The sequence below is a fragment of the Microcebus murinus genome, chromosome 20 (genome assembly GCF_040939455.1).
Source record: "Microcebus murinus isolate Inina chromosome 20, M.murinus_Inina_mat1.0, whole genome shotgun sequence".
NCBI lineage: Eukaryota > Metazoa > Chordata > Mammalia > Primates > Cheirogaleidae > Microcebus > Microcebus murinus.
In genome coordinates this window covers 40,475,951-40,503,908 of record NC_134123.1, presented here as the reverse complement: position 1 = coordinate 40,503,908, position 27,958 = coordinate 40,475,951, and the positions used below count along the sequence as shown (strand labels likewise).

At 63.9% G+C, this 27,958-nt stretch overlaps 8 pseudogenes; all 8 read left to right on the top strand.

Annotated features, from left to right (window-relative positions):
• Positions 1-664: 664 nt before the first annotated feature.
• On the top strand, positions 665-783 carry LOC142862858 (uncharacterized; annotated as a pseudogene).
• A 3,397-nt stretch (positions 784-4,180) lies between these two features.
• On the top strand, positions 4,181-4,299 carry LOC142862736 (uncharacterized; annotated as a pseudogene).
• A 3,404-nt stretch (positions 4,300-7,703) lies between these two features.
• On the top strand, positions 7,704-7,822 carry LOC142862886 (uncharacterized; annotated as a pseudogene).
• A 3,410-nt stretch (positions 7,823-11,232) lies between these two features.
• On the top strand, positions 11,233-11,351 carry LOC142862885 (uncharacterized; annotated as a pseudogene).
• A 3,412-nt stretch (positions 11,352-14,763) lies between these two features.
• On the top strand, positions 14,764-14,882 carry LOC142862883 (uncharacterized; annotated as a pseudogene).
• Positions 14,883-18,279: 3,397 nt separating this feature from the next.
• Positions 18,280-18,398, top strand: LOC142862857 (uncharacterized; annotated as a pseudogene).
• Positions 18,399-21,797: 3,399 nt separating this feature from the next.
• LOC142862856 (uncharacterized) lies at positions 21,798-21,916 on the top strand (annotated as a pseudogene).
• Positions 21,917-25,326: 3,410 nt separating this feature from the next.
• On the top strand, positions 25,327-25,445 carry LOC142862882 (uncharacterized; annotated as a pseudogene).
• Positions 25,446-27,958: the final 2,513 nt, after the last annotated feature.

Sequence of the window (27,958 nt, the reverse complement as noted above, 5' to 3'; positions counted from 1 at the left end):
GGTCCAATCCACCCCGGGCCAGGCCCAGGCCCCTTGGACCGGGCCAGAGAAGGACACAGAGCAGGGTCCGGCCCCCACGGTAGCGGTGCCCGCAGTTCTCCAAGGGCTTGGGGGTTTTCCAGAGGGAGGAGACAGAGGGGATTGATTTCTTCAGAGCCCCCCAAACCACCCCACCCCACCCCACCCCACCCCACCCCACCCCACCCATGGGACACATCCCGAGAGACGCCCCTACACTCGCTCCCCTCCCCCATGCGCTGTGCCCCAGCCCTGGCCCTGGGGAATAGGCGGCAGCCCACGCACAGGGCGGGGGGCACAGCTGAAAGGGTTTGTGGGGGAGGGCGGCCCCTGGCTGGGGGCAAAGGTCGAGCGCCCCGCGCGCGCGTGCGCAGTCAGCAGCGGCGGCGCGCTGGGGGTGGGGGGCGGGTAGGTGAAGGAGGCGAGGCGAGGAGAGGAGGGGGGCTGGAAGGTCTCCACCTTGGCGGGTCCACCCGTGGAGGCCCATCTCGCGCGCGCGCGCACGCGTGTGTGTGTGTGTGTGTGTGGACAGCCCCCCACGCCGCCCCGCCCCTCTCCCCAGTCCCGCGGAGCCCGCCGGACCCGGCCGGCGAGGGGAAGCGCAGAGAGGCTCGGCTTCTTGAGCGGGGCAGGGGCGCCCTCCACCGTCTCCGGCCAAGCCGGCCTGAACGCGCCCGGTCTCGTCTGATCTCCGAAGCTAAGCAGGGTCGGGCCTGGTTAGTACTTGGATGGGAGCCCGCCCGGGAATACCGGGTGCCGTAGGCTTTTGTTTTTTTTGTTTTTTGCCTCTTGTTCTGTCCCCTTTCTGGGAGCGCGGCGGCGGTCCGGGGGATCACCCCCACCCTCAGCGCCCGTCGCGGTGCCTGGCGCCCCAGCCCGCACCGTGGGGCCTCCTCTTGTCCCGAGCCGTGACACCGCCGCCACGCGGCAGCATGCGTGGCATCTGGACTGTCAGGTGTCAGACCAAAGGTCTGGTCTGTGGGAACCGACACGCTGGAGGAAACCTTGAGAGGCTGAGAGGGGAGGGAGTTCCAGGAGAATTCCAGGACGTCATTTTGAGCGAGTATGTGACCAGAACTCGTCCCGTTGCTTTTGGGGTTCTACGGGCTACACGTAGGAATCTTTGGTGGTGGCACTGGATGTTGGGGGATCCGGAGTCACACGCAGACCTGCTCCACAGGCCTCATTTTACTTTTCTTTTCGGATTCATTTTCTGAAAAGGTGTCTCTTATCTCTATGATTACATTTCCTTTTCTCTCTCTCTCCGAGCAGATCATGGGAGTCCACGTATTGAGGTGACATGTATTGCCCGTGCCCCCCTCCCCCCCGTTTTCTGATTCATTTATTTCTCATTTTCTCCCAGCGTATGGTGGGGGTACCAATGTTAAGGTCAGCTGCATCGCCCTGTCCCCGCCTCCCCCCTCGGGTCAGAGCTTCAAGTGCGCCCATGCCCCGGTTGGTGCGCACCCACCCCATTCCTAATGGATGTGCACGCCCATCCCCTCCCCACGCCCGCCCGACACCCACCCGATGAAGGCGATTCCTCTGTGTCCACTTAGGTGTCCATCGGTTCCTACCAATCTGCCGGCGAGCGCGCGCACGTGGCGCTCTTGTGTCCGTTCTTGGGACACTTGGCTTACTGGAACGGGTTCCAGCTCTGGCCGGGAGAACACGAGAGGTGCCCTCTCACCGCTGTTCCTCATAGCTGAACGGCACTCCGTGGTGTCCACGCGCCACATTTCATTAATGCACCCGTGGATCGATGGGCACTCGGGGCGCTTCCACATCTTTGCGATTGTGAATGGCGCCCTAACTGTAACCCTGACCCCTACCCAGCCCAGTCTCCTCTGCCCCAGCCTGAGGCGCTCCTCCCCCGCCAGGCCCGTCACTGTCCTGGTCCCCTGCCTGACCGGCTCCTTCCCGCCCGGCCTGTCACCGTCCTCTGCCCCTGCGTGACACGCTCCTCCCCGCCCGGCCCATCACCTTGGCCCCTGCCTGACTCGCTCCTCCCCACCTCGGGCTCCTCCGTCGCCTGGGCCTTCCAAGGGCTTGGTGTGGACGCTGCTTCCAGGAAGCCCTCCAGGAACCCGGCAGCAGGGCGGCCGCAGCAGTCTCGCGCGGGGCACGTGCCCCCACTGTGCCGCGGGGGCCCAGCCTGGTGTCTTCTCTGAGGCCCTGCGGCTGCCGCTCCCCGCGAGGGGAGAGCCGTGGAGGTGGGGACCGCCTCCTGGTGGGGACGTACACCCAGCTCTCCGCCGCGTCGGATTCCGGGGCTCTCTGTCCTGCCTGCCCGGAGGCCCAGCTGGCCTGCGGGTCCTTAGAGTGGCAGAAACGTCCTCAAGCTGATATTGCCAGTCAGGTGGGTGTCTGCACTTTTGTGCCGGGCACCCCGGGGAGGCCCAGGGGCTGGCTGGACAACGCGGCCTGCTGGGGGTCGGGGGTGCGCTTTGGAGGAGCAACCGATGCCCTTTGGACTTTGCTAGCAGCGTCTGAGGTGTCTCTGAGCCCTGCTCCATGTCGGGGAGAGGAGGAGGAGCAGGAGGAGGAGGAGGAGGAGGAGGAGGTGGCAGGGGCCGTGACCTACAGTCGTGTTCCCGGGGTGGCACGGCATGTGGCTTCTTCCACAGGCTGCTTGGCCTGGGCTCCCTGCACCTGGGCCTTTGGAGGACTGGCCCTGTTCTTGCCGACACTTCCTGCAGGGACCCAGAGCTGGGAGGTTGCATCTCCCAGACCTGGGTCGGGCAGAGCCCCAGCGGGCCATGCCCACAACCTCTCTCAGCACGGGTCCCCCAGAAGGCTTCTTTGGGACCAGGATTCTCTTGCGGGTGACTGTTTAAGGTCTGGCCCCTGGGTGGAGGGGCACCAGGAGTAGAGGAGCAGGAAGGGGAAGGGGGTGGCCAGGCGAGGGGACACTTTGAGGCCAAGTCCAAGCTTCAGCCTGATCCTCCTGGGAACCCCGGGGTGTACATCACACCTCCTGGTTGTCCTGCTCTGAGACCGGGACCCGGGCTTCGCATTTTCACAGCAGCCAGTCGTGGGCTGAGGACACCTGGGGCGTTGGGAACTCCCTGGCTTCTCCTTGGTTTAACATCTGAGCTGCTTGTGAATCGTGCCGCCACACACGCCCGAGTGCAGGTGTCTTCTGCACAGACTGCGGGCCTCGCTCTTCTGAATGCCGCTAGCTCGCCACCCACCCACGGGTGAACCTGGTCAGGGTACTTTCTCTAAGGAGCAGACTCTGACCCCGGCGGGCTACCGGTGTTTTCATTTGCTCCTTTCTTTCTTCCATTTCGGGAAAGGCTTCCTTACTGGGTTTGGAAATCTCCTGTGCCTTTCCTCGCCTATTCTGTCAGCTTTAAATTTCTCTTTCAGTTGCCACCCTCACAGATGTATTAGGAAACTCTTTTCGGAGCATTCATTAGTGAAATGACCCAGATGAAGCTCGAATCCAATAGCTCATCGCCGATTTTTAGCAAGTCCACACCCCGGGGTGGTTGGGGTCCAATCCACCCCGGGCCAGGCCCAGGCCCCTTGGACCGGGCCAGAGAAGGACACAGAGCAGGGTCCGGCCCCCACGGTAGCGGTGCCCGCAGTTCTCCAAGGGCTTGGGGGTTTTCCAGAGGGAGGAGACAGAGGGGATTGATTTCTTCAGAGCCCCCCAAACCACCCCACCCCACCCCACCCCACCCCACCCCACCCCACCCATGGGACACATCCCGAGAGACGCCCCTACACTCGCTCCCCTCCCCCATGCGCTGTGCCCCAGCCCTGGCCCTGGGGAATAGGCGGCAGCCCACGCACAGGGCGGGGGGCACAGCTGAAAGGGTTTGTGGGGGAGGGCGGCCCCTGGCTGGGGGCAAAGGTCGAGCGCCCCGCGCGCGCGTGCGCAGTCAGCAGCGGCGGCGCGCTGGGGGTGGGGGGCGGGTAGGTGAAGGAGGCGAGGCGAGGAGAGGAGGGGGGCTGGAAGGTCTCCACCTTGGCGGGTCCACCCGTGGAGGCCCATCTCGCGCGCGCGCGCACGCGTGTGTGTGTGTGTGTGTGTGGACAGCCCCCCACGCCGCCCCGCCCCTCTCCCCAGTCCCGCGGAGCCCGCCGGACCCGGCCGGCGAGGGGAAGCGCAGAGAGGCTCGGCTTCTTGAGCGGGGCAGGGGCGCCCTCCACCGTCTCCGGCCAAGCCGGCCTGAACGCGCCCGGTCTCGTCTGATCTCCGAAGCTAAGCAGGGTCGGGCCTGGTTAGTACTTGGATGGGAGACCGCCCGGGAATACCGGGTGCCGTAGGCTTTTGTTTTTTTTGTTTTTTGCCTCTTGTTCTGTCCCCTTTCTGGGAGCGCGGCGGCGGTCCGGGGGATCACCCCCACCCTCAGCGCCCGTCGCGGTGCCTGGCGCCCCAGCCCGCACCGTGGGGCCTCCTCTTGTCCCGAGCCGTGACACCGCCGCCACGCGGCAGCATGCGTGGCATCTGGACTGTCAGGTGTCAGACCAAAGGTCTGGTCTGTGGGAACCGACACGCTGGAGGAAACCTTGAGAGGCTGAGAGGGGAGGGAGTTCCAGGAGAATTCCAGGACGTCATTTTGAGCGAGTATGTGACCAGAACTCGTCCCGTTGCTTTTGGGGTTCTACGGGCTACACGTAGGAATCTTTGGTGGTGGCACTGGATGTTGGGGGATCCGGAGTCACACGCAGACCTGCTCCACAGGCCTCATTTTACTTTTCTTTTCGGATTCATTTTCTGAAAAGGTGTCTCTTATCTCTATGATTACATTTCCTTTTCTCTCTCTCTCCGAGCAGATCATGGGAGTCCACGTATTGAGGTGACATGTATTGCCCGTGCCCCCCTCCCCCCCGTTTTCTGATTCATTTATTTCTCATTTTCTCCCAGCGTATGGTGGGGGTACCAATGTTAAGGTCAGCTGCATCGCCCTGTCCCCGCCTCCCCCCTCGGGTCAGAGCTTCAAGTGCGCCCATGCCCCGGTTGGTGCGCACCCACCCCATTCCTAATGGATGTGCACGCCCATCCCCTCCCCACGCCCGCCCGACACCCACCCGATGAAGGCGATTCCTCTGTGTCCACTTAGGTGTCCATCGGTTCCTACCAATCTGCCGGCGAGCGCGCGCACGTGGCGCTCTTGTGTCCGTTCTTGGGACACTTGGCTTACTGGAACGGGTTCCAGCTCTGGCCGGGAGAACACGAGAGGTGCCCTCTCACCGCTGTTCCTCATAGCTGAACGGCACTCCGTGGTGTCCACGCGCCACATTTCATTAATGCACCCGTGGATCGATGGGCACTCGGGGCGCTTCCACATCTTTGCGATTGTGAATGGCGCCCTAACTGTAACCCTGACCCCTACCCAGCCCAGTCTCCTCTGCCCCAGCCTGAGGCGCTCCTCCCCCGCCAGGCCCGTCACTGTCCTGGTCCCCTGCCTGACCGGCTCCTTCCCGCCCGGCCTGTCACCGTCCTCTGCCCCTGCGTGACACGCTCCTCCCCGCCCGGCCCATCACCTTGGCCCCTGCCTGACTCGCTCCTCCCCACCTCGGGCTCCTCCGTCGCCTGGGCCTTCCAAGGGCTTGGTGTGGACGCTGCTTCCAGGAAGCCCTCCAGGAACCCGGCAGCAGGGCGGCCGCAGCAGTCTCGCGCGGGGCACGTGCCCCCACTGTGCCGCGGGGGCCCAGCCTGGTGTCTTCTCTGAGGCCCTGCGGCTGCCGCTCCCCGCGAGGGGAGAGCCGTGGAGGTGGGGACCGCCTCCTGGTGGGGACGTACACCCAGCTCTCCGCCGCGTCGGATTCCGGGGCTCTCTGTCCTGCCTGCCCGGAGGCCCAGCTGGCCTGCGGGTCCTTAGAGTGGCAGAAACGTCCTCAAGCTGATATTGCCAGTCAGGTGGGTGTCTGCACTTTTGTGCCGGGCACCCCGGGGAGGCCCAGGGGCTGGCTGGACAACGCGGCCTGCTGGGGGTCGGGGGTGTGCTTTGGAGGAGCAACCGATGCCCTTTGGACTTTGCTAGCAGCGTCTGAGGTGTCTCTGAGCCCTGCTCCATGTCGGGGAGAGGAGGAGGAGCAGGAGGAGGAGGAGGAGGAGGAGGAGGTGGCAGGGGCCGTGACCTACAGTCGTGTTCCCGGGGTGGCACGGCATGTGGCTTCTTCCACAGGCTGCTTGGCCTGGGCTCCCTGCACCTGGGCCTTTGGAGGACTGGCCCTGTTCTTGCCGACACTTCCTGCAGGGACCCAGAGCTGGGAGGTTGCATCTCCCAGACCTGCGTCGGGCAGAGCCCCAGCGGGCCATGCCCACAACCTCTCTCAGCACGGGTCCCCCAGAAGGCTTCTTTGGGACCAGGATTCTCTTGCGGGTGACTGTTTAAGGTCTGGCCCCTGGGTGGAGGGGCACCAGGAGTAGAGGAGCAGGAAGGGGAAGGGGGTGGCCAGGCGAGGGGACACTTTGAGGCCAAGTCCAAGCTTCAGCCTGATCCTCCTGGGAACCCCGGGGTGTACATCACACCTCCTGGTTGTCCTGCTCTGAGACCGGGACCCGGGCTTCGCATTTTCACAGCAGCCAGTCGTGGGCTGAGGACACCTGGGGCGTTGGGAACTCCCTGGCTTCTCCTTGGTTTAACATCTGAGCTGCTTGTGAATCGAGCCGCCACACACGCCCGAGTGCAGGTGTCTTCTGCACAGACTGTGGGCCTCGCTCTTCTGAATGCCGCTAGCTCGCCACCCACCCACGGGTGAACCTGGTCAGGGTACTTTCTCTAATGAGCAGACTCTGACCCCGGCGGGCTACCGGTGTTTTCATTTGCTCCTTTCTTTCTTCCATTTCGGGAAAGGCTTCCTTACTGGGTTTGGAAATCTCCTGTGCCTTTCCTCGCCTATTCTGTCAGCTTTAAATTTCTCTTTCAGTTGCCACCCTCACAGATGTATTAGGAAACTCTTTTCGGTGCATTCATTAGTGAAATGACCCAGATGAAGCTCGAATCCAATAGCTAATCGCCGATTTTTAGCAAGTCCACACCCCGGGGTGGTTGGGGTCCAATCCACCCCGGGCCAGGCCCAGGCCCCTTGGACCGGGCCAGAGAAGGACACAGAGCAGGGTCCGGCCCCCACGGTAGCGGTGCCCGCAGTTCTCCAAGGGCTTGGGGGTTTTCCAGAGGGAGGAGACAGAGGGGATTGATTTCTTCAGAGCCCCCCAAACCACCCCACCCCACCCCACCCCACCCCACCCCACCCCACCCATGGGACACATCCCGAGAGACGCCCCTACACTCGCTCCCCTCCCCCATGCGCTGTGCCCCAGCCCTGGCCCTGGGGAATAGGCGGCAGCCCACGCACAGGGCGGGGGGCACAGCTGAAAGGGTTTGTGGGGGAGGGCGGCCCCTGGCTGGGGGCAAAGGTCGAGCGCCCCGCGCGCGCGTGCGCAGTCAGCAGCGGCGGCGCGCTGGGGGTGGGGGGCGGGTAGGTGAAGGAGGCGAGGCGAGGAGAGGAGGGGGGCTGGAAGGTCTCCACCTTGGCGGGTCCACCCGTGGAGGCCCATCTCGCGCGCGCGCGCACGCGTGTGTGTGTGTGTGTGTGTGTGTGTGTGGACAGCCCCCACGCCGCCCCGCCCCTCTCCCCAGTCCCGCGGAGCCCGCCGGACCCGGCCGGCGAGGGGAAGCGCAGAGAGGCTCGGCTTCTTGAGCGGGGCAGGGGCGCCCTCCACCGTCTCCGGCCAAGCCGGCCTGAACGCGCCCGGTCTCGTCTGATCTCCGAAGCTAAGCAGGGTGGGGCCTGGTTAGTACTTGGATGGGAGCCCGCCCGGGAATACCGGGTGCCGTAGGCTTTTGTTTTTTTTGTTTTTTGCCTCTTGTTCTGTCCCCTTTCTGGGAGCGCGGCGGCGGTCCGGGGGATCACCCCCACCCTCAGCGCCCGTCGCGGTGCCTGGCGCCCCAGCCCGCACCGTGGGGCCTCCTCTTGTCCCGAGCCGTGACACCGCCGCCACGCGGCAGCATGCGTGGCATCTGGACTGTCAGGTGTCAGACCAAAGGTCTGGTCTGTGGGAACCGACACGCTGGAGGAAACCTTGAGAGGCTGAGAGGGGAGGGAGTTCCAGGAGAATTCCAGGACGTCATTTTGAGCGAGTATGTGACCAGAACTCGTCCCGTTGCTTTTGGGGTTCTACGGGCTACACGTAGGAATCTTTGGTGGTGGCACTGGATGTTGGGGGATCCGGAGTCACACGCAGACCTGCTCCACAGGCCTCATTTTACTTTTCTTTTCGGATTCATTTTCTGAAAAGGTGTCTCTTATCTCTATGATTACATTTCCTTTTCTCTCTCTCTCCGAGCAGATCATGGGAGTCCACGTATTGAGGTGACATGTATTGCCCGTGCCCCCCTCCCCCCCGTTTTCTGATTCATTTATTTCTCATTTTCTCCCAGCGTATGGTGGGGGTACCAATGTTAAGGTCAGCTGCATCGCCCTGTCCCCGCCTCCCCCCTCGGGTCAGAGCTTCAAGTGCGCCCATGCCCCGGTTGGTGCGCACCCACCCCATTCCTAATGGATGTGCACGCCCATCCCCTCCCCACGCCCGCCCGACACCCACCCGATGAAGGCGATTCCTCTGTGTCCACTTAGGTGTCCATCGGTTCCTACCAATCTGCCGGCGAGCGCGCGCACGTGGCGCTCTTGTGTCCGTTCTTGGGACACTTGGCTTACTGGAACGGGTTCCAGCTCTGGCCGGGAGAACACGAGAGGTGCCCTCTCACCGCTGTTCCTCATAGCTGAACGGCACTCCGTGGTGTCCACGCGCCACATTTCATTAATGCACCCGTGGATCGATGGGCACTCGGGGCGCTTCCACATCTTTGCGATTGTGAATGGCGCCCTAACTGTAACCCTGACCCCTACCCAGCCCAGTCTCCTCTGCCCCAGCCTGAGGCGCTCCTCCCCCGCCAGGCCCGTCACTGTCCTGGTCCCCTGCCTGACCGGCTCCTTCCCGCCCGGCCTGTCACCGTCCTCTGCCCCTGCGTGACACGCTCCTCCCCGCCCGGCCCATCACCTTGGCCCCTGCCTGACTCGCTCCTCCCCACCTCGGGCTCCTCCGTCGCCTGGGCCTTCCAAGGGCTTGGTGTGGACGCTGCTTCCAGGAAGCCCTCCAGGAACCCGGCAGCAGGGCGGCCGCAGCAGTCTCGCGCGGGGCACGTGCCCCCACTGTGCCGCGGGGGCCCAGCCTGGTGTCTTCTCTGAGGCCCTGCGGCTGCCGCTCCCCGCGAGGGGAGAGCCGTGGAGGTGGGGACCGCCTCCTGGTGGGGACGTACACCCAGCTCTCCGCCGCGTCGGATTCCGGGGCTCTCTGTCCTGCCTGCCCGGAGGCCCAGCTGGCCTGCGGGTCCTTAGAGTGGCAGAAACGTCCTCAAGCTGATATTGCCAGTCAGGTGGGTGTCTGCACTTTTGTGCCGGGCACCCCGGGGAGGCCCAGGGGCTGGCTGGACAACGCGGCCTGCTGGGGGTCGGGGGTGCGCTTTGGAGGAGCAACCGATGCCCTTTGGACTTTGCTAGCAGCGTCTGAGGTGTCTCTGAGCCCTGCTCCATGTCGGGGAGAGGAGGAGGAGCAGGAGGAGGAGGAGGAGGAGGAGGAGGTGGCAGGGGCCGTGACCTACAGTCGTGTTCCCGGGGTGGCACGGCATGTGGCTTCTTCCACAGGCTGCTTGGCCTGGGCTCCCTGCACCTGGGCCTTTGGAGGACTGGCCCTGTTCTTGCCGACACTTCCTGCAGGGACCCAGAGCTGGGAGGTTGCATCTCCCAGACCTGCGTCGGGCAGAGCCCCAGCGGGCCATGCCCACAACCTCTCTCAGCACGGGTCCCCCAGAAGGCTTCTTTGGGACCAGGATTCTCTTGCGGGTGACTGTTTAAGGTCTGGCCCCTGGGTGGAGGGGCACCAGGAGTAGAGGAGCAGGAAGGGGAAGGGGGTGGCCAGGCGAGGGGACACTTTGAGGCCAAGTCCAAGCTTCAGCCTGATCCTCCTGGGAACCCCGGGGTGTACATCACACCTCCTGGTTGTCCTGCTCTGAGACCGGGACCCGGGCTTCGCATTTTCACAGCAGCCAGTCGTGGGCTGAGGACACCTGGGGCGTTGGGAACTCCCTGGCTTCTCCTTGGTTTAACATCTGAGCTGCTTGTGAATCGAGCCGCCACACACGCCCGAGTGCAGGTGTCTTCTGCACAGACTGTGGGCCTCGCTCTTCTGAATGCCGCTAGCTCGCCACCCACCCACGGGTGAACCTGGTCAGGGTACTTTCTCTAATGAGCAGACTCTGACCCCGGCGGGCTACCGGTGTTTTCATTTGCTCCTTTCTTTCTTCCATTTCGGGAAAGGCTTCCTTACTGGGTTTGGAAATCTCCTGTGCCTTTCCTCGCCTATTCTGTCAGCTTTAAATTTCTCTTTCAGTTGCCACCCTCACAGATGTATTAGGAAACTCTTTTCGGTGCATTCATTAGTGAAATGACCCAGATGAAGCTCGAATCCAATAGCTAATCGCCGATTTTTAGCAAGTCCACACCCCGGGGTGGTTGGGGTCCAATCCACCCCGGGCCAGGCCCAGGCCCCTTGGACCGGGCCAGAGAAGGACACAGAGCAGGGTCCGGCCCCCACGGTAGCGGTGCCCGCAGTTCTCCAAGGGCTTGGGGGTTTTCCAGAGGGAGGAGACAGAGGGGATTGATTTCTTCAGAGCCCCCCAAACCACCCCACCCCACCCCACCCCACCCCACCCCACCCCACCCATGGGACACATCCCGAGAGACGCCCCTACACTCGCTCCCCTCCCCCATGCGCTGTGCCCCAGCCCTGGCCCTGGGGAATAGGCGGCAGCCCACGCACAGGGCGGGGGGCACAGCTGAAAGGGTTTGTGGGGGAGGGCGGCCCCTGGCTGGGGGCAAAGGTCGAGCGCCCCGCGCGCGCGCGCGCGTGCGCAGTCAGCAGCGGCGGCGCGCTGGGGGTGGGGGGCGGGTAGGTGAAGGAGGCGAGGCGAGGAGAGGAGGGGGGCTGGAAGGTCTCCACCTTGGCGGGTCCACCCGTGGAGGCCCATCTCGCGCGCGCGCGCACGCGTGTGTGTGTGTGTGTGTGTGTGTGTGTGGACAGCCCCCACGCCGCCCCGCCCCTCTCCCCAGTCCCGCGGAGCCCGCCGGACCCGGCCGGCGAGGGGAAGCGCAGAGAGGCTCGGCTTCTTGAGCGGGGCAGGGGCGCCCTCCACCGTCTCCGGCCAAGCCGGCCTGAACGCGCCCGGTCTCGTCTGATCTCCGAAGCTAAGCAGGGTGGGGCCTGGTTAGTACTTGGATGGGAGCCCGCCCGGGAATACCGGGTGCCGTAGGCTTTTGTTTTTTTTGTTTTTTGCCTCTTGTTCTGTCCCCTTTCTGGGAGCGCGGCGGCGGTCCGGGGGATCACCCCCACCCTCAGCGCCCGTCGCGGTGCCTGGCGCCCCAGCCCGCACCGTGGGGCCTCCTCTTGTCCCGAGCCGTGACACCGCCGCCACGCGGCAGCATGCGTGGCATCTGGACTGTCAGGTGTCAGACCAAAGGTCTGGTCTGTGGGAACCGACACGCTGGAGGAAACCTTGAGAGGCTGAGAGGGGAGGGAGTTCCAGGAGAATTCCAGGACGTCATTTTGAGCGAGTATGTGACCAGAACTCGTCCCGTTGCTTTTGGGGTTCTACGGGCTACACATAGGAATCTTTGGTGGTGGCACTGGATGTTGGGGGATCCGGAGTCACACGCAGACCTGCTCCACAGGCCTCATTTTACTTTTCTTTTCGGATTCATTTTCTGAAAAGGTGTCTCTTATCTCTATGATTACATTTCCTTTTCTCTCTCTCTCCGAGCAGATCATGGGAGTCCACGTATTGAGGTGACATGTATTGCCCGTGCCCCCCTCCCCCCCGTTTTCTGATTCATTTATTTCTCATTTTCTCCCAGCGTATGGTGGGGGTACCAATGTTAAGGTCAGCTGCATCGCCCTGTCCCCGCCTCCCCCCTCGGGTCAGAGCTTCAAGTGCGCCCATGCCCCGGTTGGTGCGCACCCACCCCATTCCTAATGGATGTGCACGCCCATCCCCTCCCCACGCCCGCCCGACACCCACCCGATGAAGGCGATTCCTCTGTGTCCACTTAGGTGTCCATCGGTTCCTACCAATCTGCCGGCGAGCGCGCGCACGTGGCGCTCTTGTGTCCGTTCTTGGGACACTTGGCTTACTGGAACGGGTTCCAGCTCTGGCCGGGAGAACACGAGAGGTGCCCTCTCACCGCTGTTCCTCATAGCTGAACGGCACTCCGTGGTGTCCACGCGCCACATTTCATTAATGCACCCGTGGATCGATGGGCACTCGGGGCGCTTCCACATCTTTGCGATTGTGAATGGCGCCCTAACTGTAACCCTGACCCCTACCCAGCCCAGTCTCCTCTGCCCCAGCCTGAGGCGCTCCTCCCCCGCCAGGCCCGTCACTGTCCTGGTCCCCTGCCTGACCGGCTCCTTCCCGCCCGGCCTGTCACCGTCCTCTGCCCCTGCGTGACACGCTCCTCCCCGCCCGGCCCATCACCTTGGCCCCTGCCTGACTCGCTCCTCCCCACCTCGGGCTCCTCCGTCGCCTGGGCCTTCCAAGGGCTTGGTGTGGACGCTGCTTCCAGGAAGCCCTCCAGGAACCCGGCAGCAGGGCGGCCGCAGCAGTCTCGCGCGGGGCACGTGCCCCCACTGTGCCGCGGGGGCCCAGCCTGGTGTCTTCTCTGAGGCCCTGCGGCTGCCGCTCCCCGCGAGGGGAGAGCCGTGGAGGTGGGGACCGCCTCCTGGTGGGGACGTACACCCAGCTCTCCGCCGCGTCGGATTCCGGGGCTCTCTGTCCTGCCTGCCCGGAGGCCCAGCTGGCCTGCGGGTCCTTAGAGTGGCAGAAACGTCCTCAAGCTGATATTGCCAGTCAGGTGGGTGTCTGCACTTTTGTGCCGGGCACCCCGGGGAGGCCCAGGGGCTGGCTGGACAACGCGGCCTGCTGGGGGTCGGGGGTGCGCTTTGGAGGAGCAACCGATGCCCTTTGGACTTTGCTAGCAGCGTCTGAGGTGTCTCTGAGCCCTGCTCCATGTCGGGGAGAGGAGGAGGAGCAGGAGGAGGAGGAGGAGGAGGAGGAGGTGGCAGGGGCCGTGACCTACAGTCGTGTTCCCGGGGTGGCACGGCATGTGGCTTCTTCCACAGGCTGCTTGGCCTGGGCTCCCTGCACCTGGGCCTTTGGAGGACTGGCCCTGTTCTTGCCGACACTTCCTGCAGGGACCCAGAGCTGGGAGGTTGCATCTCCCAGACCTGGGTCGGGCAGAGCCCCAGCGGGCCATGCCCACAACCTCTCTCAGCACGGGTCCCCCAGAAGGCTTCTTTGGGACCAGGATTCTCTTGCGGGTGACTGTTTAAGGTCTGGCCCCTGGGTGGAGGGGCACCAGGAGTAGAGGAGCAGGAAGGGGAAGGGGGTGGCCAGGCGAGGGGACACTTTGAGGCCAAGTCCAAGCTTCAGCCTGATCCTCCTGGGAACCCCGGGGTGTACATCACACCTCCTGGTTGTCCTGCTCTGAGACCGGGACCCGGGCTTCGCATTTTCACAGCAGCCAGTCGTGGGCTGAGGACACCTGGGGCGTTGGGAACTCCCTGGCTTCTCCTTGGTTTAACATCTGAGCTGCTTGTGAATCGAGCCGCCACACACGCCCGAGTGCAGGTGTCTTCTGCACAGACTGTGGGCCTCGCTCTTCTGAATGCCGCTAGCTCGCCACCCACCCACGGGTGAACCTGGTCAGGGTACTTTCTCTAATGAGCAGACTCTGACCCCGGCGGGCTACCGGTGTTTTCATTTGCTCCTTTCTTTCTTCCATTTCGGGAAAGGCTTCCTTACTGGGTTTGGAAATCTCCTGTGCCTTTCCTCGCCTATTCTGTCAGCTTTAAATTTCTCTTTCAGTTGCCACCCTCACAGATGTATTAGGAAACTCTTTTCGGTGCATTCATTAGTGAAATGACCCAGATGAAGCTCGAATCCAATAGCTAATCGCCGATTTTTAGCAAGTCCACACCCCGGGGTGGTTGGGGTCCAATCCACCCCGGGCCAGGCCCAGGCCCCTTGGACCGGGCCAGAGAAGGACACAGAGCAGGGTCCGGCCCCCACGGTAGCGGTGCCCGCAGTTCTCCAAGGGCTTGGGGGTTTTCCAGAGGGAGGAGACAGAGGGGATTGATTTCTTCAGAGCCCCCCAAACCACCCCACCCCACCCCACCCCACCCCACCCCACCCCACCCATGGGACACATCCCGAGAGACGCCCCTACACTCGCTCCCCTCCCCCATGCGCTGTGCCCCAGCCCTGGCCCTGGGGAATAGGCGGCAGCCCACGCACAGGGCGGGGGGCACAGCTGAAAGGGTTTGTGGGGGAGGGCGGCCCCTGGCTGGGGGCAAAGGTCGAGCGCCCCGCGCGCGCGCGCGCGCGTGCGCAGTCAGCAGCGGCGGCGCGCTGGGGGTGGGGGGCGGGTAGGTGAAGGAGGCGAGGCGAGGAGAGGAGGGGGGCTGGAAGGTCTCCACCTTGGCGGGTCCACCCGTGGAGGCCCATCTCGCGCGCGCGCGCACGCGTGTGTGTGTGTGTGTGTGTGTGTGTGTGGACAGCCCCCACGCCGCCCCGCCCCTCTCCCCAGTCCCGCGGAGCCCGCCGGACCCGGCCGGCGAGGGGAAGCGCAGAGAGGCTCGGCTTCTTGAGCGGGGCAGGGGCGCCCTCCACCGTCTCCGGCCAAGCCGGCCTGAACGCGCCCGGTCTCGTCTGATCTCCGAAGCTAAGCAGGGTGGGGCCTGGTTAGTACTTGGATGGGAGCCCGCCCGGGAATACCGGGTGCCGTAGGCTTTTGTTTTTTTTGTTTTTTGCCTCTTGTTCTGTCCCCTTTCTGGGAGCGCGGCGGCGGTCCGGGGGATCACCCCCACCCTCAGCGCCCGTCGCGGTGCCTGGCGCCCCAGCCCGCACCGTGGGGCCTCCTCTTGTCCCGAGCCGTGACACCGCCGCCACGCGGCAGCATGCGTGGCATCTGGACTGTCAGGTGTCAGACCAAAGGTCTGGTCTGTGGGAACCGACACGCTGGAGGAAACCTTGAGAGGCTGAGAGGGGAGGGAGTTCCAGGAGAATTCCAGGACGTCATTTTGAGCGAGTATGTGACCAGAACTCGTCCCGTTGCTTTTGGGGTTCTACGGGCTACACGTAGGAATCTTTGGTGGTGGCACTGGATGTTGGGGGATCCGGAGTCACACGCAGACCTGCTCCACAGGCCTCATTTTACTTTTCTTTTCGGATTCATTTTCTGAAAAGGTGTCTCTTATCTCTATGATTACATTTCCTTTTCTCTCTCTCTCCGAGCAGATCATGGGAGTCCACGTATTGAGGTGACATGTATTGCCCGTGCCCCCCTCCCCCCCGTTTTCTGATTCATTTATTTCTCATTTTCTCCCAGCGTATGGTGGGGGTACCAATGTTAAGGTCAGCTGCATCGCCCTGTCCCCGCCTCCCCCCTCGGGTCAGAGCTTCAAGTGCGCCCATGCCCCGGTTGGTGCGCACCCACCCCATTCCTAATGGATGTGCACGCCCATCCCCTCCCCACGCCCGCCCGACACCCACCCGATGAAGGCGATTCCTCTGTGTCCACTTAGGTGTCCATCGGTTCCTACCAATCTGCCGGCGAGCGCGCGCACGTGGCGCTCTTGTGTCCGTTCTTGGGACACTTGGCTTACTGGAACGGGTTCCAGCTCTGGCCGGGAGAACACGAGAGGTGCCCTCTCACCGCTGTTCCTCATAGCTGAACGGCACTCCGTGGTGTCCACGCGCCACATTTCATTAATGCACCCGTGGATCGATGGGCACTCGGGGCGCTTCCACATCTTTGCGATTGTGAATGGCGCCCTAACTGTAACCCTGACCCCTACCCAGCCCAGTCTCCTCTGCCCCAGCCTGAGGCGCTCCTCCCCCGCCAGGCCCGTCACTGTCCTGGTCCCCTGCCTGACCGGCTCCTTCCCGCCCGGCCTGTCACCGTCCTCTGCCCCTGCGTGACACGCTCCTCCCCGCCCGGCCCATCACCTTGGCCCCTGCCTGACTCGCTCCTCCCCACCTCGGGCTCCTCCGTCGCCTGGGCCTTCCAAGGGCTTGGTGTGGACGCTGCTTCCAGGAAGCCCTCCAGGAACCCGGCAGCAGGGCGGCCGCAGCAGTCTCGCGCGGGGCACGTGCCCCCACTGTGCCGCGGGGGCCCAGCCTGGTGTCTTCTCTGAGGCCCTGCGGCTGCCGCTCCCCGCGAGGGGAGAGCCGTGGAGGTGGGGACCGCCTCCTGGTGGGGACGTACACCCAGCTCTCCGCCGCGTCGGATTCCGGGGCTCTCTGTCCTGCCTGCCCGGAGGCCCAGCTGGCCTGCGGGTCCTTAGAGTGGCAGAAACGTCCTCAAGCTGATATTGCCAGTCAGGTGGGTGTCTGCACTTTTGTGCCGGGCACCCCGGGGAGGCCCAGGGGCTGGCTGGACAACGCGGCCTGCTGGGGGTCGGGGGTGCGCTTTGGAGGAGCAACCGATGCCCTTTGGACTTTGCTAGCAGCGTCTGAGGTGTCTCTGAGCCCTGCTCCATGTCGGGGAGAGGAGGAGGAGCAGGAGGAGGAGGAGGAGGAGGAGGAGGTGGCAGGGGCCGTGACCTACAGTCGTGTTCCCGGGGTGGCACGGCATGTGGCTTCTTCCACAGGCTGCTTGGCCTGGGCTCCCTGCACCTGGGCCTTTGGAGGACTGGCCCTGTTCTTGCCGACACTTCCTGCAGGGACCCAGAGCTGGGAGGTTGCATCTCCCAGACCTGGGTCGGGCAGAGCCCCAGCGGGCCATGCCCACAACCTCTCTCAGCACGGGTCCCCCAGAAGGCTTCTTTGGGACCAGGATTCTCTTGCGGGTGACTGTTTAAGGTCTGGCCCCTGGGTGGAGGGGCACCAGGAGTAGAGGAGCAGGAAGGGGAAGGGGGTGGCCAGGCGAGGGGACACTTTGAGGCCAAGTCCAAGCTTCAGCCTGATCCTCCTGGGAACCCCGGGGTGTACATCACACCTCCTGGTTGTCCTGCTCTGAGACCGGGACCCGGGCTTCGCATTTTCACAGCAGCCAGTCGTGGGCTGAGGACACCTGGGGCGTTGGGAACTCCCTGGCTTCTCCTTGGTTTAACATCTGAGCTGCTTGTGAATCGAGCCGCCACACACGCCCGAGTGCAGGTGTCTTCTGCACAGACTGTGGGCCTCGCTCTTCTGAATGCCGCTAGCTCGCCACCCACCCACGGGTGAACCTGGTCAGGGTACTTTCTCTAATGAGCAGACTCTGACCCCGGCGGGCTACCGGTGTTTTCATTTGCTCCTTTCTTTCTTCCATTTCGGGAAAGGCTTCCTTACTGGGTTTGGAAATCTCCTGTGCCTTTCCTCGCCTATTCTGTCAGCTTTAAATTTCTCTTTCAGTTGCCACCCTCACAGATGTATTAGGAAACTCTTTTCGGTGCATTCATTAGTGAAATGACCCAGATGAAGCTCGAATCCAATAGCTAATCGCCGATTTTTAGCAAGTCCACACCCCGGGGTGGTTGGGGTCCAATCCACCCCGGGCCAGGCCCAGGCCCCTTGGACCGGGCCAGAGAAGGACACAGAGCAGGGTCCGGCCCCCACGGTAGCGGTGCCCGCAGTTCTCCAAGGGCTTGGGGGTTTTCCAGAGGGAGGAGACAGAGGGGATTGATTTCTTCAGAGCCCCCCAAACCACCCCACCCCACCCCACCCCACCCCACCCCACCCCACCCATGGGACACATCCCGAGAGACGCCCCTACACTCGCTCCCCTCCCCCATGCGCTGTGCCCCAGCCCTGGCCCTGGGGAATAGGCGGCAGCCCACGCACAGGGCGGGGGGCACAGCTGAAAGGGTTTGTGGGGGAGGGCGGCCCCTGGCTGGGGGCAAAGGTCGAGCGCCCCGCGCGCGCGTGCGCAGTCAGCAGCGGCGGCGCGCTGGGGGTGGGGGGCGGGTAGGTGAAGGAGGCGAGGCGAGGAGAGGAGGGGGGCTGGAAGGTCTCCACCTTGGCGGGTCCACCCGTGGAGGCCCATCTCGCGCGCGCGCGCACGCGTGTGTGTGTGTGTGTGTGTGGACAGCCCCCCACGCCGCCCCGCCCCTCTCCCCAGTCCCGCGGAGCCCGCCGGACCCGGCCGGCGAGGGGAAGCGCAGAGAGGCTCGGCTTCTTGAGCGGGGCAGGGGCGCCCTCCACCGTCTCCGGCCAAGCCGGCCTGAACGCGCCCGGTCTCGTCTGATCTCCGAAGCTAAGCAGGGTCGGGCCTGGTTAGTACTTGGATGGGAGCCCGCCCGGGAATACCGGGTGCCGTAGGCTTTTGTTTTTTTTGTTTTTTGCCTCTTGTTCTGTCCCCTTTCTGGGAGCGCGGCGGCGGTCCGGGGGATCACCCCCACCCTCAGCGCCCGTCGCGGTGCCTGGCGCCCCAGCCCGCACCGTGGGGCCTCCTCTTGTCCCGAGCCGTGACACCGCCGCCACGCGGCAGCATGCGTGGCATCTGGACTGTCAGGTGTCAGACCAAAGGTCTGGTCTGTGGGAACCGACACGCTGGAGGAAACCTTGAGAGGCTGAGAGGGGAGGGAGTTCCAGGAGAATTCCAGGACGTCATTTTGAGCGAGTATGTGACCAGAACTCGTCCCGTTGCTTTTGGGGTTCTACGGGCTACACGTAGGAATCTTTGGTGGTGGCACTGGATGTTGGGGGATCCGGAGTCACACGCAGACCTGCTCCACAGGCCTCATTTTACTTTTCTTTTCGGATTCATTTTCTGAAAAGGTGTCTCTTATCTCTATGATTACATTTCCTTTTCTCTCTCTCTCCGAGCAGATCATGGGAGTCCACGTATTGAGGTGACATGTATTGCCCGTGCCCCCCTCCCCCCCGTTTTCTGATTCATTTATTTCTCATTTTCTCCCAGCGTATGGTGGGGGTACCAATGTTAAGGTCAGCTGCATCGCCCTGTCCCCGCCTCCCCCCTCGGGTCAGAGCTTCAAGTGCGCCCATGCCCCGGTTGGTGCGCACCCACCCCATTCCTAATGGATGTGCACGCCCATCCCCTCCCCACGCCCGCCCGACACCCACCCGATGAAGGCGATTCCTCTGTGTCCACTTAGGTGTCCATCGGTTCCTACCAATCTGCCGGCGAGCGCGCGCACGTGGCGCTCTTGTGTCCGTTCTTGGGACACTTGGCTTACTGGAACGGGTTCCAGCTCTGGCCGGGAGAACACGAGAGGTGCCCTCTCACCGCTGTTCCTCATAGCTGAACGGCACTCCGTGGTGTCCACGCGCCACATTTCATTAATGCACCCGTGGATCGATGGGCACTCGGGGCGCTTCCACATCTTTGCGATTGTGAATGGCGCCCTAACTGTAACCCTGACCCCTACCCAGCCCAGTCTCCTCTGCCCCAGCCTGAGGCGCTCCTCCCCCGCCAGGCCCGTCACTGTCCTGGTCCCCTGCCTGACCGGCTCCTTCCCGCCCGGCCTGTCACCGTCCTCTGCCCCTGCGTGACACGCTCCTCCCCGCCCGGCCCATCACCTTGGCCCCTGCCTGACTCGCTCCTCCCCACCTCGGGCTCCTCCGTCGCCTGGGCCTTCCAAGGGCTTGGTGTGGACGCTGCTTCCAGGAAGCCCTCCAGGAACCCGGCAGCAGGGCGGCCGCAGCAGTCTCGCGCGGGGCACGTGCCCCCACTGTGCCGCGGGGGCCCAGCCTGGTGTCTTCTCTGAGGCCCTGCGGCTGCCGCTCCCCGCGAGGGGAGAGCCGTGGAGGTGGGGACCGCCTCCTGGTGGGGACGTACACCCAGCTCTCCGCCGCGTCGGATTCCGGGGCTCTCTGTCCTGCCTGCCCGGAGGCCCAGCTGGCCTGCGGGTCCTTAGAGTGGCAGAAACGTCCTCAAGCTGATATTGCCAGTCAGGTGGGTGTCTGCACTTTTGTGCCGGGCACCCCGGGGAGGCCCAGGGGCTGGCTGGACAACGCGGCCTGCTGGGGGTCGGGGGTGCGCTTTGGAGGAGCAACCGATGCCCTTTGGACTTTGCTAGCAGCGTCTGAGGTGTCTCTGAGCCCTGCTCCATGTCGGGGAGAGGAGGAGGAGCAGGAGGAGGAGGAGGAGGAGGAGGAGGTGGCAGGGGCCGTGACCTACAGTCGTGTTCCCGGGGTGGCACGGCATGTGGCTTCTTCCACAGGCTGCTTGGCCTGGGCTCCCTGCACCTGGGCCTTTGGAGGACTGGCCCTGTTCTTGCCGACACTTCCTGCAGGGACCCAGAGCTGGGAGGTTGCATCTCCCAGACCTGGGTCGGGCAGAGCCCCAGCGGGCCATGCCCACAACCTCTCTCAGCACGGGTCCCCCAGAAGGCTTCTTTGGGACCAGGATTCTCTTGCGGGTGACTGTTTAAGGTCTGGCCCCTGGGTGGAGGGGCACCAGGAGTAGAGGAGCAGGAAGGGGAAGGGGGTGGCCAGGCGAGGGGACACTTTGAGGCCAAGTCCAAGCTTCAGCCTGATCCTCCTGGGAACCCCGGGGTGTACATCACACCTCCTGGTTGTCCTGCTCTGAGACCGGGACCCGGGCTTCGCATTTTCACAGCAGCCAGTCGTGGGCTGAGGACACCTGGGGCGTTGGGAACTCCCTGGCTTCTCCTTGGTTTAACATCTGAGCTGCTTGTGAATCGTGCCGCCACACACGCCCGAGTGCAGGTGTCTTCTGCACAGACTGCGGGCCTCGCTCTTCTGAATGCCGCTAGCTCGCCACCCACCCACGGGTGAACCTGGTCAGGGTACTTTCTCTAAGGAGCAGACTCTGACCCCGGCGGGCTACCGGTGTTTTCATTTGCTCCTTTCTTTCTTCCATTTCGGGAAAGGCTTCCTTACTGGGTTTGGAAATCTCCTGTGCCTTTCCTCGCCTATTCTGTCAGCTTTAAATTTCTCTTTCAGTTGCCACCCTCACAGATGTATTAGGAAACTCTTTTCGGAGCATTCATTAGTGAAATGACCCAGATGAAGCTCGAATCCAATAGCTCATCGCCGATTTTTAGCAAGTCCACACCCCGGGGTGGTTGGGGTCCAATCCACCCCGGGCCAGGCCCAGGCCCCTTGGACCGGGCCAGAGAAGGACACAGAGCAGGGTCCGGCCCCCACGGTAGCGGTGCCCGCAGTTCTCCAAGGGCTTGGGGGTTTTCCAGAGGGAGGAGACAGAGGGGATTGATTTCTTCAGAGCCCCCCAAACCACCCCACCCCACCCCACCCCACCCCACCCCACCCATGGGACACATCCCGAGAGACGCCCCTACACTCGCTCCCCTCCCCCATGCGCTGTGCCCCAGCCCTGGCCCTGGGGAATAGGCGGCAGCCCACGCACAGGGCGGGGGGCACAGCTGAAAGGGTTTGTGGGGGAGGGCGGCCCCTGGCTGGGGGCAAAGGTCGAGCGCCCCGCGCGCGCGTGCGCAGTCAGCAGCGGCGGCGCGCTGGGGGTGGGGGGCGGGTAGGTGAAGGAGGCGAGGCGAGGAGAGGAGGGGGGCTGGAAGGTCTCCACCTTGGCGGGTCCACCCGTGGAGGCCCATCTCGCGCGCGCGCGCACGCGTGTGTGTGTGTGTGTGTGTGTGTGTGTGGACAGCCCCCACGCCGCCCCGCCCCTCTCCCCAGTCCCGCGGAGCCCGCCGGACCCGGCCGGCGAGGGGAAGCGCAGAGAGGCTCGGCTTCTTGAGCGGGGCAGGGGCGCCCTCCACCGTCTCCGGCCAAGCCGGCCTGAACGCGCCCGGTCTCGTCTGATCTCCGAAGCTAAGCAGGGTCGGGCCTGGTTAGTACTTGGATGGGAGCCCGCCCGGGAATACCGGGTGCCGTAGGCTTTTGTTTTTTTTGTTTTTTGCCTCTTGTTCTGTCCCCTTTCTGGGAGCGCGGCGGCGGTCCGGGGGATCACCCCCACCCTCAGCGCCCGTCGCGGTGCCTGGCGCCCCAGCCCGCACCGTGGGGCCTCCTCTTGTCCCGAGCCGTGACACCGCCGCCACGCGGCAGCATGCGTGGCATCTGGACTGTCAGGTGTCAGACCAAAGGTCTGGTCTGTGGGAACCGACACGCTGGAGGAAACCTTGAGAGGCTGAGAGGGGAGGGAGTTCCAGGAGAATTCCAGGACGTCATTTTGAGCGAGTATGTGACCAGAACTCGTCCCGTTGCTTTTGGGGTTCTACGGGCTACACATAGGAATCTTTGGTGGTGGCACTGGATGTTGGGGGATCCGGAGTCACACGCAGACCTGCTCCACAGGCCTCATTTTACTTTTCTTTTCGGATTCATTTTCTGAAAAGGTGTCTCTTATCTCTATGATTACATTTCCTTTTCTCTCTCTCTCCGAGCAGATCATGGGAGTCCACGTATTGAGGTGACATGTATTGCCCGTGCCCCCCTCCCCCCCGTTTTCTGATTCATTTATTTCTCATTTTCTCCCAGCGTATGGTGGGGGTACCAATGTTAAGGTCAGCTGCATCGCCCTGTCCCCGCCTCCCCCCTCGGGTCAGAGCTTCAAGTGCGCCCATGCCCCGGTTGGTGCGCACCCACCCCATTCCTAATGGATGTGCACGCCCATCCCCTCCCCACGCCCGCCCGACACCCACCCGATGAAGGCGATTCCTCTGTGTCCACTTAGGTGTCCATCGGTTCCTACCAATCTGCCGGCGAGCGCGCGCACGTGGCGCTCTTGTGTCCGTTCTTGGGACACTTGGCTTACTGGAACGGGTTCCAGCTCTGGCCGGGAGAACACGAGAGGTGCCCTCTCACCGCTGTTCCTCATAGCTGAACGGCACTCCGTGGTGTCCACGCGCCACATTTCATTAATGCACCCGTGGATCGATGGGCACTCGGGGCGCTTCCACATCTTTGCGATTGTGAATGGCGCCCTAACTGTAACCCTGACCCCTACCCAGCCCAGTCTCCTCTGCCCCAGCCTGAGGCGCTCCTCCCCCGCCAGGCCCGTCACTGTCCTGGTCCCCTGCCTGACCGGCTCCTTCCCGCCCGGCCTGTCACCGTCCTCTGCCCCTGCGTGACACGCTCCTCCCCGCCCGGCCCATCACCTTGGCCCCTGCCTGACTCGCTCCTCCCCACCTCGGGCTCCTCCGTCGCCTGGGCCTTCCAAGGGCTTGGTGTGGACGCTGCTTCCAGGAAGCCCTCCAGGAACCCGGCAGCAGGGCGGCCGCAGCAGTCTCGCGCGGGGCACGTGCCCCCACTGTGCCGCGGGGGCCCAGCCTGGTGTCTTCTCTGAGGCCCTGCGGCTGCCGCTCCCCGCGAGGGGAGAGCCGTGGAGGTGGGGACCGCCTCCTGGTGGGGACGTACACCCAGCTCTCCGCCGCGTCGGATTCCGGGGCTCTCTGTCCTGCCTGCCCGGAGGCCCAGCTGGCCTGCGGGTCCTTAGAGTGGCAGAAACGTCCTCAAGCTGATATTGCCAGTCAGGTGGGTGTCTGCACTTTTGTGCCGGGCACCCCGGGGAGGCCCAGGGGCTGGCTGGACAACGCGGCCTGCTGGGGGTCGGGGGTGCGCTTTGGAGGAGCAACCGATGCCCTTTGGACTTTGCTAGCAGCGTCTGAGGTGTCTCTGAGCCCTGCTCCATGTCGGGGAGAGGAGGAGGAGCAGGAGGAGGAGGAGGAGGAGGAGGAGGTGGCAGGGGCCGTGACCTACAGTCGTGTTCCCGGGGTGGCACGGCATGTGGCTTCTTCCACAGGCTGCTTGGCCTGGGCTCCCTGCACCTGGGCCTTTGGAGGACTGGCCCTGTTCTTGCCGACACTTCCTGCAGGGACCCAGAGCTGGGAGGTTGCATCTCCCAGACCTGGGTCGGGCAGAGCCCCAGCGGGCCATGCCCACAACCTCTCTCAGCACGGGTCCCCCAGAAGGCTTCTTTGGGACCAGGATTCTCTTGCGGGTGACTGTTTAAGGTCTGGCCCCTGGGTGGAGGGGCACCAGGAGTAGAGGAGCAGGAAGGGGAAGGGGGTGGCCAGGCGAGGGGACACTTTGAGGCCAAGTCCAAGCTTCAGCCTGATCCTCCTGGGAACCCCGGGGTGTACATCACACCTCCTGGTTGTCCTGCTCTGAGACCGGGACCCGGGCTTCGCATTTTCACAGCAGCCAGTCGTGGGCTGAGGACACCTGGGGCGTTGGGAACTCCCTGGCTTCTCCTTGGTTTAACATCTGAGCTGCTTGTGAATCGAGCCGCCACACACGCCCGAGTGCAGGTGTCTTCTGCACAGACTGTGGGCCTCGCTCTTCTGAATGCCGCTAGCTCGCCACCCACCCACGGGTGAACCTGGTCAGGGTACTTTCTCTAATGAGCAGACTCTGACCCCGGCGGGCTACCGGTGTTTTCATTTGCTCCTTTCTTTCTTCCATTTCGGGAAAGGCTTCCTTACTGGGTTTGGAAATCTCCTGTGCCTTTCCTCGCCTATTCTGTCAGCTTTAAATTTCTCTTTCAGTTGCCACCCTCACAGATGTATTAGGAAACTCTTTTCGGTGCATTCATTAGTGAAATGACCCAGATGAAGCTCGAATCCAATAGCTAATCGCCGATTTTTAGCAAGTCCACACCCCGGGGTGGTTGGGGTCCAATCCACCCCGGGCCAGGCCCAGGCCCCTTGGACCGGGCCAGAGAAGGACACAGAGCAGGGTCCGGCCCCCACGGTAGCGGTGCCCGCAGTTCTCCAAGGGCTTGGGGGTTTTCCAGAGGGAGGAGACAGAGGGGATTGATTTCTTCAGAGCCCCCCAAACCACCCCACCCCACCCCACCCCACCCCACCCCACCCCACCCATGGGACACATCCCGAGAGACGCCCCTACACTCGCTCCCCTCCCCCATGCGCTGTGCCCCAGCCCTGGCCCTGGGGAATAGGCGGCAGCCCACGCACAGGGCGGGGGGCACAGCTGAAAGGGTTTGTGGGGGAGGGCGGCCCCTGGCTGGGGGCAAAGGTCGAGCGCCCCGCGCGCGCGCGCGCGTGCGCAGTCAGCAGCGGCGGCGCGCTGGGGGTGGGGGGCGGGTAGGTGAAGGAGGCGAGGCGAGGAGAGGAGGGGGGCTGGAAGGTCTCCACCTTGGCGGGTCCACCCGTGGAGGCCCATCTCGCGCGCGCGCGCACGCGTGTGTGTGTGTGTGTGTGTGTGTGTGTGGACAGCCCCCACGCCGCCCCGCCCCTCTCCCCAGTCCCGCGGAGCCCGCCGGACCCGGCCGGCGAGGGGAAGCGCAGAGAGGCTCGGCTTCTTGAGCGGGGCAGGGGCGCCCTCCACCGTCTCCGGCCAAGCCGGCCTGAACGCGCCCGGTCTCGTCTGATCTCCGAAGCTAAGCAGGGTGGGGCCTGGTTAGTACTTGGATGGGAGCCCGCCCGGGAATACCGGGTGCCGTAGGCTTTTGTTTTTTTTGTTTTTTGCCTCTTGTTCTGTCCCCTTTCTGGGAGCGCGGCGGCGGTCCGGGGGATCACCCCCACCCTCAGCGCCCGTCGCGGTGCCTGGCGCCCCAGCCCGCACCGTGGGGCCTCCTCTTGTCCCGAGCCGTGACACCGCCGCCACGCGGCAGCATGCGTGGCATCTGGACTGTCAGGTGTCAGACCAAAGGTCTGGTCTGTGGGAACCGACACGCTGGAGGAAACCTTGAGAGGCTGAGAGGGGAGGGAGTTCCAGGAGAATTCCAGGACGTCATTTTGAGCGAGTATGTGACCAGAACTCGTCCCGTTGCTTTTGGGGTTCTACGGGCTACACGTAGGAATCTTTGGTGGTGGCACTGGATGTTGGGGGATCCGGAGTCACACGCAGACCTGCTCCACAGGCCTCATTTTACTTTTCTTTTCGGATTCATTTTCTGAAAAGGTGTCTCTTATCTCTATGATTACATTTCCTTTTCTCTCTCTCTCCGAGCAGATCATGGGAGTCCACGTATTGAGGTGACATGTATTGCCCGTGCCCCCCTCCCCCCCGTTTTCTGATTCATTTATTTCTCATTTTCTCCCAGCGTATGGTGGGGGTACCAATGTTAAGGTCAGCTGCATCGCCCTGTCCCCGCCTCCCCCCTCGGGTCAGAGCTTCAAGTGCGCCCATGCCCCGGTTGGTGCGCACCCACCCCATTCCTAATGGATGTGCACGCCCATCCCCTCCCCACGCCCGCCCGACACCCACCCGATGAAGGCGATTCCTCTGTGTCCACTTAGGTGTCCATCGGTTCCTACCAATCTGCCGGCGAGCGCGCGCACGTGGCGCTCTTGTGTCCGTTCTTGGGACACTTGGCTTACTGGAACGGGTTCCAGCTCTGGCCGGGAGAACACGAGAGGTGCCCTCTCACCGCTGTTCCTCATAGCTGAACGGCACTCCGTGGTGTCCACGCGCCACATTTCATTAATGCACCCGTGGATCGATGGGCACTCGGGGCGCTTCCACATCTTTGCGATTGTGAATGGCGCCCTAACTGTAACCCTGACCCCTACCCAGCCCAGTCTCCTCTGCCCCAGCCTGAGGCGCTCCTCCCCCGCCAGGCCCGTCACTGTCCTGGTCCCCTGCCTGACCGGCTCCTTCCCGCCCGGCCTGTCACCGTCCTCTGCCCCTGCGTGACACGCTCCTCCCCGCCCGGCCCATCACCTTGGCCCCTGCCTGACTCGCTCCTCCCCACCTCGGGCTCCTCCGTCGCCTGGGCCTTCCAAGGGCTTGGTGTGGACGCTGCTTCCAGGAAGCCCTCCAGGAACCCGGCAGCAGGGCGGCCGCAGCAGTCTCGCGCGGGGCACGTGCCCCCACTGTGCCGCGGGGGCCCAGCCTGGTGTCTTCTCTGAGGCCCTGCGGCTGCCGCTCCCCGCGAGGGGAGAGCCGTGGAGGTGGGGACCGCCTCCTGGTGGGGACGTACACCCAGCTCTCCGCCGCGTCGGATTCCGGGGCTCTCTGTCCTGCCTGCCCGGAGGCCCAGCTGGCCTGCGGGTCCTTAGAGTGGCAGAAACGTCCTCAAGCTGATATTGCCAGTCAGGTGGGTGTCTGCACTTTTGTGCCGGGCACCCCGGGGAGGCCCAGGGGCTGGCTGGACAACGCGGCCTGCTGGGGGTCGGGGGTGCGCTTTGGAGGAGCAACCGATGCCCTTTGGACTTTGCTAGCAGCGTCTGAGGTGTCTCTGAGCCCTGCTCCATGTCGGGGAGAGGAGGAGGAGCAGGAGGAGGAGGAGGAGGAGGAGGAGGTGGCAGGGGCCGTGACCTACAGTCGTGTTCCCGGGGTGGCACGGCATGTGGCTTCTTCCACAGGCTGCTTGGCCTGGGCTCCCTGCACCTGGGCCTTTGGAGGACTGGCCCTGTTCTTGCCGACACTTCCTGCAGGGACCCAGAGCTGGGAGGTTGCATCTCCCAGACCTGGGTCGGGCAGAGCCCCAGCGGGCCATGCCCACAACCTCTCTCAGCACGGGTCCCCCAGAAGGCTTCTTTGGGACCAGGATTCTCTTGCGGGTGACTGTTTAAGGTCTGGCCCCTGGGTGGAGGGGCACCAGGAGTAGAGGAGCAGGAAGGGGAAGGGGGTGGCCAGGCGAGGGGACACTTTGAGGCCAAGTCCAAGCTTCAGCCTGATCCTCCTGGGAACCCCGGGGTGTACATCACACCTCCTGGTTGTCCTGCTCTGAGACCGGGACCCGGGCTTCGCATTTTCACAGCAGCCAGTCGTGGGCTGAGGACACCTGGGGCGTTGGGAACTCCCTGGCTTCTCCTTGGTTTAACATCTGAGCTGCTTGTGAATCGAGCCGCCACACACGCCCGAGTGCAGGTGTCTTCTGCACAGACTGTGGGCCTCGCTCTTCTGAATGCCGCTAGCTCGCCACCCACCCACGGGTGAACCTGGTCAGGGTACTTTCTCTAATGAGCAGACTCTGACCCCGGCGGGCTACCGGTGTTTTCATTTGCTCCTTT